The sequence below is a fragment of the Phodopus roborovskii genome, unplaced genomic scaffold, assembly GCF_943737965.1.
Source record: "Phodopus roborovskii unplaced genomic scaffold, PHOROB, whole genome shotgun sequence".
In the NCBI taxonomy this organism is placed as follows: Eukaryota; Metazoa; Chordata; class Mammalia; order Rodentia; family Cricetidae; genus Phodopus; species Phodopus roborovskii.
Genome location: NW_026126460.1, coordinates 19,266,202 through 19,280,639, shown reverse-complemented (window position 1 = coordinate 19,280,639; position 14,438 = coordinate 19,266,202).

Sequence of the window (14,438 nt, the reverse complement as noted above, 5' to 3'; positions counted from 1 at the left end):
ACAGGGCTGTATTCCAGAGAGGCATGGTGCCCGTTTTTTAAATGCTGCTAGATGTATCCAGCTGACAACATGCAAATCAACATGTCTCCCTTAAGTGAGAAAAATTATTTATACGGTGATCAATCTGGGCCATGAGACTAATTTCACTCTTAATAATCTATTCATCCAAATAAATGTGACATTTCACTCTCATGAGGACAACTTCGTGTATCCTTCTCCATGGCTGTGATGGCTCAACCCAGTTTTGAAATTTTTCGGAAGATTTTACTGCGCTGTGAAATGACTATTTTCGTTTTGTTTTGCTCAAAAATGTTTCTCATGGCCCTGTCATTAACATTATTCAGCACTTTTGTTTCTCAATGTCAGCCTGCTTCAAAAAAAATGAAATAAAATAAAACCAAATTGAGCCCAAACAAGATGAAAGTATTCCACTCAAGAAGAAACTTTGAACAATTAATTGGTTTGGGGATAGAGTAAGGATTCTAGACCAGAATTTAGATACGGAAGAAGTCATGACCATCTTACAGCACCATCTCTCTCCTGACAGGGGTCACCTCTATAAGGTAATGTCTCTGTCTCTCTCTCTCTCTCTCTCTTTCTCTCTGTCTGTCTGTCTGTCTGTCTATCTGTCTGTCTGTCTGTCTGTCTGTCTGTCCTGACTTGCCCTGGAAAGACCTGTTGTTCATTCTGAGTCTTTTCCAAAGTCAGCAAAGAGGGATGAGTTTCATGCTTTCTCTTCAGAAACAGAAAGGAGGTCCCCTTGATAATAACACACCTTCCTCTTTGCTTAGGAAGCATCTGGACAGGTTGGAGGGTCTGAAGACCAAAGAATGTGTGCTTGGGAGTGATGTCAGCTCCCTCACCCTGGCTTGGTTATTCTGAGGTAGGTTGTATTATATTGAGGTTGCTATTTTCTTTTGTTGAGTGGATTACAATTGGAGAGTTCAGATGAGAGGGAATGAATGAGACAATCCTCTTAGAAAGTTGTGGAAAGAAAAGCATTATGAAACCAAGTATATTGTGTTCTCTAACCTCAAATCTACCTTCCATCCCCATTCAGTCATTCCTTATAACATACTCACGAAGTGCAAATGGCTGGGTTTGGGTAAGCAATAGCCCCTACCTTCAAGGGGTTCCAGTTCTACCCTCCCTTCTTGACCTTAAATGTTCATCCACAGCTTCTTGCTGTATCACATAAGTCATGAAGAATTCAATATGAGTGTCTATGTAGAAAAGTAGTTTGGAAGACGTAATTCAGTTCTGTTTTCCCTAAAGAGTATTTTTTTTTCATAAGGAGAAAAATTGAACTATAATAACAATGACAATGGGAAACAGATCTGGCTGGAATAAAGAAAAAAATCCTATGAATTTGCTAAGTATGAAAAGCCGTGGAAACAAACTCAACTTTCTCCAACTGAGAGCCTCCTCTTTCATATTCTTTTCCATCTCGACTGGATGTGGTTTGAGGAGAGGTACTAAAAGAGCAATCTAAAGACTGGGTTTGCTGAATATGATAGTGTATAGCTGTAATCCTAGCACTCCAGAGGCTGAGGCGCGGGGGGGGGGGGGGGCGGGCAAGTTAGAAGCTAGCCTGAGCTATATAGTGAAACCCAAACCCAAACAAAAACCATTCCCAGGCTTTGCTCACCTCTCATCCATAACTATTGCTTTTCCATCCCCAGGACCCCTCCTCAGCCTTCCAGCCACATGTGCAGCTGAGTTCCTTACACCCCTCAGCCAGCTGCTGAGTGAAGTCACAAGGTATTTTGGTCTCGATGACAGAGGTGCGAATGGCAGCTTCCATCCAACCCAGATGAGCTCATGCATGCGAATGCTCTTTGCAATTTATAAACCCTTGATTCGACAAATGCCAGAAGTGATTACTCTATAATTGAAACCCAGTGGCCTGTGTGCATGGCAGGTATGCCAGAAGGGAAGGACCCTCCTGTCAACAACAATCCTATTTCCTACATGCCTTTCTAATGGAATGAATTAAGATCACAGCCTTGGGATACAAAGACAGGCTTGGGATGCAAAGAGAGGTGGGGGTATTTATTGAACAGCCTTTGGCTAACCTCTTGTTCTTAGGTGTGAAGTATCTCAAAGGATGAGAACAACAAGGTTTTCCATGAATCCTCTCTGATAAGTGAGTCATGTATACTCGTGAAACAACATGTCAGCCTAGTGTAGACTACAAACATAACAGTGTTACTATAAAATGAAAATGGATCTAAAAATGTCTATCATCTAGAGACCTTACAGCCATTGTGGTGTCTCATCATGGTGGATTGTTCATGTGTCCATAGTGATGCTGGTGTCAATAAGACCACAGTGTTGCCAAAACATATAGTCATGTGCACTTTATAATGCTTGAAAGTGATAAACAGCCAAGCCACTTCTCTACAAGTTTAGTGACTGCATGTCATCATCATTTACTGTACTCGTGCTTGTAAAGAGTCTTTACCATCAAACAGCATGTCAAGCATACCCGCAGCAGCTTCGTACAGCTCAGCCAATTAACCTCTGCCATGGAAGTTCATATGCATGTATGTACTCCATGAATTTACATGGGGACCAGGTCACCTGCTGATTTCTCAAGATGGATCCGCATTTTTAAGCAACATGTAACTATATTTAGGGAATCTACAAGGTGTCTACGATGGTAATATGAAAATAACACTGAAGGCACAAAATCACCTAGTTGAGGGAAAGGTAGAAAGTGAGAAAGGCATCTTATTTTGATCCCCTGATTTACCCCAGGTTTGCTTGTCCTAGCTGGCATAGATACAGATTCAGAACACCAAAGAGTCTGAATCTTCTTGCCTCTGACGTTTTCTTGAACAACTTACTCATCAGCTTACCAAGCAAGTAATATATTTTAAAGACCAGTTTGACCATTTACTCCCCTATGAAAGTCTTTGCCAGGATCCAATTTCCTAAGTAAATCGCAACCACTGTTGAGGCAGAATTTATTCTCCACCCTCTGCCTTTCTCTTCCACTCTGGTCACCACCATCCCTCCACAGTCTCACTGCCCATTCTCTCTCGTAATGTGTGTGTTACTCTCACCCCTTACATGGTGCTTCTGTGGCCTCACACACGATCAGTAGCAAATTCTTTGACTTTCCTCAGTGTCCATTCACTTATTTCTCCTTTCTTCCTATGGAGCTCTTATTGTTTCCTCACAATCCCATCAAGACATCATCTATTCTTTCACTGCAGTGGATCATTTTGGCTGCTGACATCCCCGAAGGACATGACATATTTAATCAAAACATACTAGCAGTAATTAACGAACGCATTCTGGAGCCAGAGACTTTATTTAAATCCTGTCTTAGCTGTGCCACATAGGGTGATGTAGCGAGTTGTCTGTTCCCTACTTTAGTGATCTGTAAATTGGGGGAGGGTTTACTGTGGGAATCTGATGAGAAAACGCTTGGATAACTGTGTGACTGTCACCATCCTCATCTCTCACCATTCCAACGTCTCACTTACCATGCTGTTTTTGATCAGAGCAGTTCTTCTTGTGTACAAGTAATTTTCCATCACACATTTCTGCCTACAGTGCAGCAAGTTTATCATAGAATATGAAGGGTAGAGATGGAAGAAGGGGGCAGTCAGGAGGAATTAGTTAAGCTGTCCTTCAGAGTGGCTTTGAAAATATGGCAGCCTAGGGAAGTGTTAAGTAAAGGTAAATTTAGGAATAACAAATAAGATGATTCTAAAGTGGGGTCATTGTGAGATTCTTTAAAAGGATGTTGTCCTAGAACCCAGAGTCACTAGGAAAATCTATTCAGGGTTCTCCCCCTCTCCATACTATATTCTAACTTTTTTATTTTTCTCTCTCATTCTTTCCACTGGAAGACAAGGCAGGATGGACAATCTTCCCTTATGTCATAAAATGTCCAGCACATAAATCTCTGCCAATAGGGCCTGACGTGCACCCACACTAAGATGGTAGGTAGAAAATGTGTATCTTTCCAGAGATTTAAGTATGTTATATTTTTATTCTTTTCCTTGGGCAGGCATGATCAGAAAGTTCCAGAGAATAATGAATAAAAGAGTAAACTGTGTCTTCAATAATCAATTTTCTATTAAGAAGCACCCCTAATAACAATGGAGATGGTTTTGAACAAAACACAGTGGCTGACTTTGTCCTAATTCCTAGGTCCCTAACTTACAAAGCCCCATTTTTCCAGCATTGAGTATAGAACCTGTGTCCCAAGGAGCCAGGCGTGCACATCAAACAATGATGGTGTCATTCTGCCACAATATCAGTTTCCTTCAAGTGAAGTTGCATGGGACATCACAGCTGTGACTCTACTTTTCTGCAAGACAACACCAATGGTTCATTGTATATTGTCAAATTCTGGGTCATCCTTTCTTTTTCCATTTTTTCACATTTGTGTCTGGCACGCATGTTTCTATATATGTGGGCACCTATGAGGAAGTTAAATGTGTGTGCATGCATGTGGAGGCCCAAGGTGGTGTCATCCTTCACCCTCCTATCACCTGTTTATTGAGAGTCTGTCTCTTGGTCAAATTAGAGATGGTCATTGGGCATATTCTTGATAGTCAGCCTACTCTGGGGATCCCTGTCTCTGTCTTCTGAGGCTGGAGTTACAATGGGCTATCTCTCCAATGTGACATTTAACAGTGTTCTGGAAATCCCAAGTCAGGTTTGTGGATATAACCACTTAACCAATGAGCCATCTCTCCAGTCCTGGATTGTCCTGTCTTAAATAATCCCAACCTGAAACCAGGCCAATTCGGTCCTCCCTTGTTAATGCCACATATCATGGTCTTCTTTCTAGCATGAGACCATGAGAAGAGATACTTCTGCAGTAAGTATTTTATTACAATAAGTCAGCTATGTGTAGAAAAAAATTCCTAAGGAGGGAAAGCAATCTACAAACCTAAGAAGATGAACAACTTCTGGATTTTAGATATTGCACAGATAAATATTTGGAGAAGGCCACTGTTCAGCAACACATCCAAATGATATTACTCAACAGAATGTTTTTTAACATCAGTTGGAAGCATTACCACTGTGAGTTGGTACTCTTGGGTAGGAGGAATATACACAGTTTCTAGCAAATTAAGGCATTCTTCAAAAGGTATTGCACTAAACAAATGAAGGAATACATTGTGATACATCCATCAGATTCCTTCTTATTTTAAGATCTTTTAAAACAGATTCCTAAGTTCCATTATTTTGTATTTTCTCAGAAAGACCTCAACACTGATTACCATGCAGGACATTCAAGACTGAAGATACAGTATTTTAAGTACTTGGGAGAAAACAGACAACCTGCAGCTAGGGCTTGAGACAACTGGATAATGTCCATAGCATGTCAGTGAAAGCATTTGAAATCCATTTCATTGCATACTTGAGCACAGGGTATCATATGAGTATTAGTGGTTTTCATTTTGTTCGTTAGGAATTGAAGGCAAAATTCAGGTTGGGTCATGATTAGATGACACGATTGTGTACATGTATCCTATGCATGTGTAAGCACACACATATGGACTCTGGCAAGAGCACGGAAGCCAGGGCAGTGTGTTCATTGCAAGTGAAAGCTACGAAGTAAAAGCTGGATATAGTGAAGAGGGCCGAGTTGGGCAGAAGCACCTGATCTTCCAATTTCCATATACCCAAGTAGTAAGAATAGTCAAACAGCACTGCTGGTGATGTCACATGGCTTTCCAGATGGTCAATCAGCATGGGACTTGAGACTTAGAGCCCAGGTAAGATGATTCCAAGCTGTCAGGAATAATAGAAGCCTGTCTATTTAAGATCTTCTCCAAGGGAAGGAGGGAGGGAGGGGGGACTGGGATCGACATGTAAAATAATAAATTAAACTAAAAAAAGAAATATGCTTTGACTCCAAAATTTAAGTTCAAGGACAAGTTACTGGGGAAAAGGATTTCTATTTTTGTTTCCACAGAAAATGAAAAGCTGTGGATTCCTTCCAGGCTAATGTGGTTTGATCAAGCCAGACCGCCTGAAACAGAGTACTAGATGATCCTACATTCAAAACACCTGGACAAAGCAGCCTTACAGACTACAGCCAGGATTTCTGAATCTTCTTAGAATTCCCCCATGACAGCACCCCTTACCAGCAGGAAGTAGTTTGGAAAGAATGACGCCCAAATTCCCAAATATTGTCTATAAATGTTTGTTTTCATTTAAATGGACTTGGTTATATAAAATAATAAAAAAAGACAACGAGTGCTTCAGCACTTGGAAGCAGAGGAAGGTGGATCTCTGTTAGTTCAAGGCCAGCCTGGCCTACAGAGCGAGTGCCAGGAAGAGGGTCCAAAGCTACACAGAGAAACCATGTCTTGAAAAACAAAAACAAAAAAAGAGAGGAGTTAAAACAAATATGTGATATGCCAGGTGTGGTGGCACAAGCCTTTAGTCCTAGCACTCAGGATGCAGAAGCAGGCAGATCTCTGAATTTGAGGCCTATCTGATTTACAGAGTGAGTTCCAGGACAACCAGGCTACACAGAGAAACCTTGTTTCAAAAACCATATATGTGTATATGTATGTATATATGATATATATGCATATATATACGTGTGTGTGTGTGTGTGTGTGTGTGCATGCACGCGTGCACGTGCGCGCACGTTATCACACAGAATTGAGGAGACTTTACATTTTGGAATTCAATCAATTCTTGCTCTTTGTACCTTTATGACTTCTGTGGTTCTTGTCTTCTTCCAGCAACTTGGGCAGTATCACAAACTATCTTTTGATACTGTGTCATACTCCTAATCTGCACAGGGAAAGGATGAAGAAATCACCTTGATGCTCTTCTTAGAACACAAATGATGGTAAAGTTCACTCTTCCCTCTCCTCTCTTTCCAGCAGCATATCATGTTTTCATTTCTTATACAACAGGGCTTGTCAACATTAAGGAAGAAATAAAAATGAGGCCAATATTAAGCCTAAAATGAGACCTTAATTGAACTCTGTTGGCTGTGAAAACACAGGAAACAGCAAGGATTAAGCAGGAAGTAAAAGGAAGAAAAACAAATTGATGTGGGCATGCTGTTCATCATTTTAGATGCTGTCCACACAGAGACTGGCAGGATGACAGAAAGCATCCTTGGGTGCTGAAGTGATGTGAGGGAAGCTGCTATGCCAGAAGTGAAGCAAACACAGGCCTGGAAACAAATACACTTAAGAGAGCTGCTCAAGATCAGATTGACAGTCACTTCAGACCTGATGCTGAGTTTGAGTACAGATGCATCCTAGGCCATGGAGCCCATGAGTACTGCTATTCATTCTCTCCAGGTGAATGACAGAAAGAGGGGTTTTCATATGAACTGAAGGATGAATGGCAAGGGCTTCTCCATCACAGCTGGAAGGCTGACTGCAGAGTAGAGAGATTATTGCTTTTACAGGATTCGATTGGCTAGGGTGTAAATATTGAGGGGTCACATAGCCAGGTGATGGTTGTTACGAGCCATTTTCTCCCCGGCCTGGTCCCACAGCCATGCCAGCCCCATATAACAAACAGAGAAGCTTTAGCCTGTTACTAGCAGTTCTTATTGACTAGCTCTGTCTTAAATATTAACCCATTTCTATCAATCTAAGTATTTCAAAGTGGTCTTATCTTACCAGAGAGGGTCTGGACATCTTTGTTCTCTTGGTCCTACATGTTAAATCTCCTGCTACCTATTCCTGAAACCCCATTGTCTCCTAGTCCTGCCTATCTTGCTTTCCTATTGGCCAACAGTGCTTTATTCATTAACCAATAAGAGAAACATTACAGAATGACATCTCCCATTGAGTGGTAGTACAGTCCTTTAATCTCAGTACTTGGGAGGCAGAGGCAGAGGCAGAGGCAGGTAGATTGCTGTGAGTTTAAGACTAGGCTGATCTACAAAGTGATTCCCAGGACTGCCAGGTCTACACAGAGAAACCCTGTCTCAACAAACAAACAAAACAAAGGGGGGGGGGTCACTTTTCAGCTGAAACCATAAGGTTAAGGCTGTCTAGGAGAACATCAAGAAGGAAACCATCCCTAAAAAGCAGAAGATTATTAATAGGAAGGAGAGTTCAAGGGAAACTCTATCTATCTATCTATCTATCTATCTATCATCTATCAGATAGTTTTTACTATAAAACAATAGATGTTATGAAAATTCAGATTAAAAAAATTAGAGAGAGAAGCAGGGTCTTCTCAATTCCCTTTTGGAAAAAAAAAAGCAAGAAAACTGAATCTTGAACTACAAGGAAAAAAAAAACAGTGACATTTTTTAGAACCATGCTCTCCACTGATGTGGAGTATTAGCTTAATATGTGTTACATTCGTTTATGCTGTGGAATATTTGTTTAATGATGCAAAGATTGCATTCTTTTATGTTGCACTTGTTTAACTCTGTAAAGCTGTATTACTTTGCCTGGCTAAAACACCTGATTGTTCTAATAAAGAGTTGAATGGCTAATACTGGGGCAGCAGAAAGGATAGGCAGGCCTTGCAGGAAAAGAGAATAAGAGTAATCTAGGGAAGAGATCAAGGAGAGAGAAGAAAAGAGGGAACATCAGGGTCCAGCTATCCAGCCACCCAGCCAGCCACAGAATAAGAACAACAAAAAAAAAGATACAGAATAAAGAAAGGTAAAAAGCCCAGAGGCAAAATGTAAAGAGAAATGGCATAATTTAAGTTAGAAAAGCTGGATAGACACAAGCAAGCAAAGGTCAGGTATTCATAAATAAGAATAAGTCTCCATGTATTTATTTGGGAGCTGGGTGGTAGGACCCCCAAAAGTTAAAAAAAAAAATTGCATTCCACACCTAGAAATGGCAGCCAATAGAAAACAATGCAGCCATAAAGGATTGCCTTGCCAGCAGTGGGGCTCTCTGGAAGCAGGAAGATGGAATGAGAGCAAAGGGTTCCCAAGAGCACAGGGGACTGCTGAGGAGGACCATGCCCTCAAAGAATGGACAGCTGCCTGAAACTCACAAGACATGTCAAGATACAGGGACCTGTGTGAGATATTCAACATTGAGTTCAACCTAGAGAGATTTGCCAAGTGTAGGGAGTAAGGTCAAACTTCTTGACATACCAAACTAAAATGTAATGTGATTTGTGGAAAAGTAGACATAAAATACTTCTCTCACTCTTGAGTTCACATATTTGGGTGGAATCTGCACTAGACAGCAGTGACTCAGATCTGCAGTGAATGAAAATCTCTCATTTAAAACATGTTTGGGCTCTGGGAGCGTAATTGACTTGCCTGTCACAGAAAGAGCTGATTGTGCCAGACACAAGAGGTGTCAGCACCATCTCTGTGTCATCCACAGTCTGGCCACCTGTGCCCTTCTGCATGATGAACACATTCTTACTTTCTCCTCTAGGGTCTAGACCATGGCCCTCTTTCACCAAGCCTTTGTTCTGCAACCTGGGATCAAGAAGAAACTGCATCATATCTTATAGATACCTGTTTTAGGAGCTCCTTGATCAGGGTAATGTGCAAGGATTAGCAAAACTGTTCCAGAGACTTAGGGCACACAAAGGAGCCCTCTGCCTCTGGCTGGCATATGTTGAACACAAGGCATGGGCAGTTTCACTAAGTGCTCAGTACAGGAGGAACTGAAGGTATGAAGTTAGGTCCTAACCTTTACTTTATGACAATATAAAGAAAATTGGAATTTCCAGGCAAGGAATGCAGCGACTTTCAGCATTCACTAGAACCTACTTCCTGTGGGCTGTGGAATCAGTATAGGGAGAAACTAAGTATTAGATTGTATTTCAAGACAAGGTTTCACTATGTAGCCTAGGCTGGTCCCAAACTGCCTTTGCCTTCCAAGAGCTGGGGTTACATGTATGAACCACCATATCCATCATTGATGAGACTTAACTTTATGGGCTGAGGGATGGCAGCAATGAAGATTTCTGTGTGGGAATGCAAACTTATCAGGGGAGATGGAGAAGACAGTTTTTGTGGGAGATCACTGGAGTTTCTGACTCCCTTGGTTTTTGTCAGAACACTACTTTTGTTGGTTTCCTAGTAGATCCCGCCCTGGCACTGAAGGAGTTAGAAGAACAAGCCAAGCCCATCTCAAAGTCCCTCTAGGGGATGGTTAGGAGGTGGGTGGTGACGTTACAGAAAAGGCAGGCCACAGATGACACTGAGGAATTTGTCCCCAGAATAAATGCATCTGCCAGCAGAGATGCTATTATATAAGCAAGGGGTATATTAAATTATGCACCAGAGTTGTCATTCACCTCTTCACTCTCTCAATTGCACTTTCTCCTTCACTTCAGCTGGATTACAAGGGACTCAGCCGGTGGTCTGTGGCCAAGTAGAAAGAATTAAGGGGTGAAAAAAAACAACAAAACCCCAAGGAGCCTGAACTCTGGTGTCAGTTCTGCCGCCATCTTCATCTCTGCATTGGCAAAGGTGACCCCCGAATTTCTGTCCACCTCTGATGGTAACCCCTGGATTCCCGTCCACCACCAATACTCTATAATCCCACAGTTGATCACAGATCCCAGTGACCAGGGATGGATGCTTGCTTTACAGTCATATTCATAACAAGATATAATATAGCCCTCAGCCAAGCAACAGCCCACTCATAAAAATCAGCACTTCTGAACAGACCTCACCAATCACATCTGTGGAGCAGATTTTCCTAGAACTATGTTTCCTATGAAGAGGGTTTAGCTCTCCTAGGGGAGATGAAGGAGCCAGTCCTCATTTTCAGAGCAATCTCTTCTTGAAACATGATCTGGGCCTAACAGTGAGTGAGCCATCATGAGATTCAAACCAAAAGAAGCCTAGCAAGAAAATGAGAGGAAAACATACGAACAAAAATATATGTCTTTCACCACTATTTATGCCTGCCATAAAGACCCATTTGATTGTCATAACTTATCACATGTGCTCCAGAGAGCAAATGCCACAAGAACCAAAATCCATGATTTCTCTCAACCACCAAGCGCCAGCTGTAAACCCAAACACCCTTGTTCAGCATTATTGCTCCTCATAGTGGGCAGCTGTTCTCAAGGATATACTTGGGTTTGGATCAGGAGTCTGACTGTGGAAAGTGTGCAGCTAGTGGTTGGTTTGGCTCCCATTCAGATTCAATTCCATGAGCACCTCCCCCAAATGATGTGCTTGTTTGAGGTTGGGTTTAGCAAACCTGATGTTGCAGTTTGCTGTTGCAGTGAGAAAGAGTCTAAAGTAACCCAGGAACTCCATGAGGTCAGGAGTCTTATGTTAAATGTTCTTTATCCCCAGCAAGGCTCTTGGTGGCCTCCATATGCATATCACCCACTACCCAGCTGTGGCCTTGTTCCAGTGTATGTTCAAAGCAAGAAGGAAAAAAAATGGTAGCACAATGAAGCTACTGTTGTATAATGCCCGGCCATCTATCTTTCCCTAGAATGGGAGCTTTGCCCTTTGATGAAAGGAGTTTGTGAAACTCATCGCCTAGCTGGGGATGCAGTTCGGTGCTTGCATGAAACACATGAAGCCCTGGATTTGAGTCCCAGTATTGAAAACAAACAAACTCTTCTCATTTATTTTTCCTTTGTCCTTTTCTTGCTAGACTAGAACTCTGAAAAGTCTTCCCACTGAGAGGCAGTCTCAAATACAAAAGGTTAAATGAGGTCCCCCCAAAAGAACAAAGGCGAGATGGCCAGAGATCCATGACAGATCCCCTACTAAAAGAGAAAGAAAGAAGGGTGAGAAACCCTCAAGACTTCACAGTTGTTCAATCAAGCTCACAGGGTATGAGGCAGGATTCCTGACAGGGGCTGATGAGAATTTTCTGAGTGTCTCCTCTCAGGAATCCAGCACACTGGCAAGTGTCTGCATGAGGTACAAAGGGGAACTCTAGGAGCATATAGGAACACATAAATCTTGTGCAGGAGTCCATGATGCTTTGAAGACACAAAATTTTGTGAGTCTTATTTAGACTTCAGAATCCAATCCATAGGAGGTTTACTCACTGGTGCACAGGAACCCTTTTCAAGAAGATTTTCACATGTTCTGCCTGGGACAAGAAATTTCATGGTAATTGCTCTAGGGTCCTATCTGGGTTAGGTTTTTTTTTTTCCTTTTCTTCACAAAGAGCTGTCATTAAAGACTGCATTAAGACAAGCTAGAAGGGGTTTGGTTGAGTTCCACTGCTTACTCCTAGCTTCCTTTGTGGTCATGGAGCAGCACCAGAGACACATCTCAACATGCGATGACATGGAAAGTTACCAGTCATACTTCATGTATTTCCTAATTCTCCACATGCAAAATGGCATCTATTTATTTATTGTAGTTATTTGTCTATTCATTTATAATTTACTTTTTAAGTGAACCCACAAAGGGTTAGATGCCATTATAATATTCCCAAAGAAATTATGTTTTAGATTGCCCTACCTCCCCACCTCTCACTCTGTTCCCTACTACCCTCATCTTCTCACCTCCTCCAAGATTCCATAACTTTGGTGCAAGCTTCATGACCCTCTTGGCATTTTCTATGACTTCAAAATCGGCACGTGGATGATGAGTCTACACAGCTGAAGGTATAGCCTAACTCCAACTCACCACCTTCACAGAAGTCTCTGGGTATGGGGGTCTGAGCCTATTTCCCCTAGGGGGTTGTTTTCAGGCAGGTGACCCCTGCAGTAGAAAGCTGTGTGTGGTGTGTGTGGGGTGTGTGTGTGTGTGTGTGTGTGTGTGTGTGTGTGTGTGTGTGTATACTCTCCTTTCGAATGAATTTGCATCTTTATCCTCTGGAGCCTCTGAAGTGATGTCTCATCTGCAATTGTCCTACTACAAAGTAGTAGATTTCTTTTGCACTAATCCCTACCAGTTAAGCCTCTTTGTCAGCATCTTTCCTCTCCATATTTTAATCATGTTCACATGCCATTTCTTACTACTCTGCTATGTTTTATGTCTTCCCCTTTCTCTTCCTCTTTCTCCTGTTAAATCTGACTAAGAGCAGTGAGTACTAACCATGTCAAACCTGGCTATTAGGCTGCCTTAAAATATCCTCTGCCACACAATCTAATATGTGACTTAGAATTCAGCTTTGTTCAGGTTCTTGGAACATGGGCAATACGCAGCCAGAGTCTTTACCAGAATCAAACAAGATTGGCCTCTGGCCCAGTTACTTTTCAGGTCCTTGTTCCTCTCTGACAACATGAGCATAGTATTCACTGTATTTGTTTCAATCAGTAATTTAGTCTTCCATATTCCTACCTGAAGGCTCTGCTTCTTTAGCCCACAGCTCCTATCATCTTGCAAAATGGTTCTGAAGGCCTTTGAACTACCTGTTCTGATTTTACACAACAATATCTCAACTTCTCCGTATTAATTTTCTGTTTGACCTGATCAAATAGCTGTTAAGGACCCATATAAGGAATACAGGATATGTTCTGAGCCATTGTGTGAAGGGATATAGTCTATCATGGTATGGAAGGCATGGTGGTGGGCAGCTCCCACTGCTCTGGAGTGGCAATGTATGGCAGCCATCTGCTCGTGTCTCAGCAGGCTGGAAGGAAGAGAGAGGTGAGTGCTGGTACTCAGCTTCTTCTTATTCATCTGTCACTCCACTTAAGCCCCCAGTCCAAGAAATAGGGGTGCTCACAGTCAGTGGGGCTCTGAAATGTCCCCCCCCAGGCATACTCAGGGGTGTCATTCATTCTCCTAAGTGATCCTGAATTCAATTAAAGTGATAATAAATATTGAGAGTCACAGAAGAATCTGGGATAACATGATTCCTGTGTGAGAGGCATAAGCCCCAAGTCTGATGAAGAATCACCAGCATCTTTTCTGAAATTTAGTGGTAATTTGAGAAAACACATGCCTGAAAAATAACGATTTGGAATGTCCAGCTACAGTGTATTTAGATACCATTTGATATAGCACAGGTTTTCCTTTAGATTACATGGCCCTTTTAAACTAATTGTACTCAGATTTCATTACAGGTTTTCTTGAGTGTGTATGAAAAAACAGAATGTTAGCCATGCTCACAGAGGGAGAACCTGGCCAACAGCTAAATAGAGACAATTTTAAATAAGTGCTGTACGTAGCTGCGTCAAACAGAAAGTCTATTGTAAGCCTACTGATCATTCTTCTTTGCCTCCCTTGATTATATTAAAAGTGGGACATATAATTAAAATATAGTAGATTTGGCTGAAACCATAATATTGATAATAAAATTAGTTTTATACTGACTACATAAATAAAAGGAACATGTGGGAAATGATACAAGCCATGCTGTTACTTAAGCAGTCAGTAGACAAGTTCAGACCATTCAAAATCAGCTGTAATTTATGTACGTTCTATAATTGTGTCAAACAAATTTCAATGCCCTGGAATATAGGGTGATTACTTGATTACTGTTACCTGAACTATCCAGTGGTACCAGAAAATAACAAAGTGACAAGAAAAAAAATCTGTGATGATGGGAATGCATCCA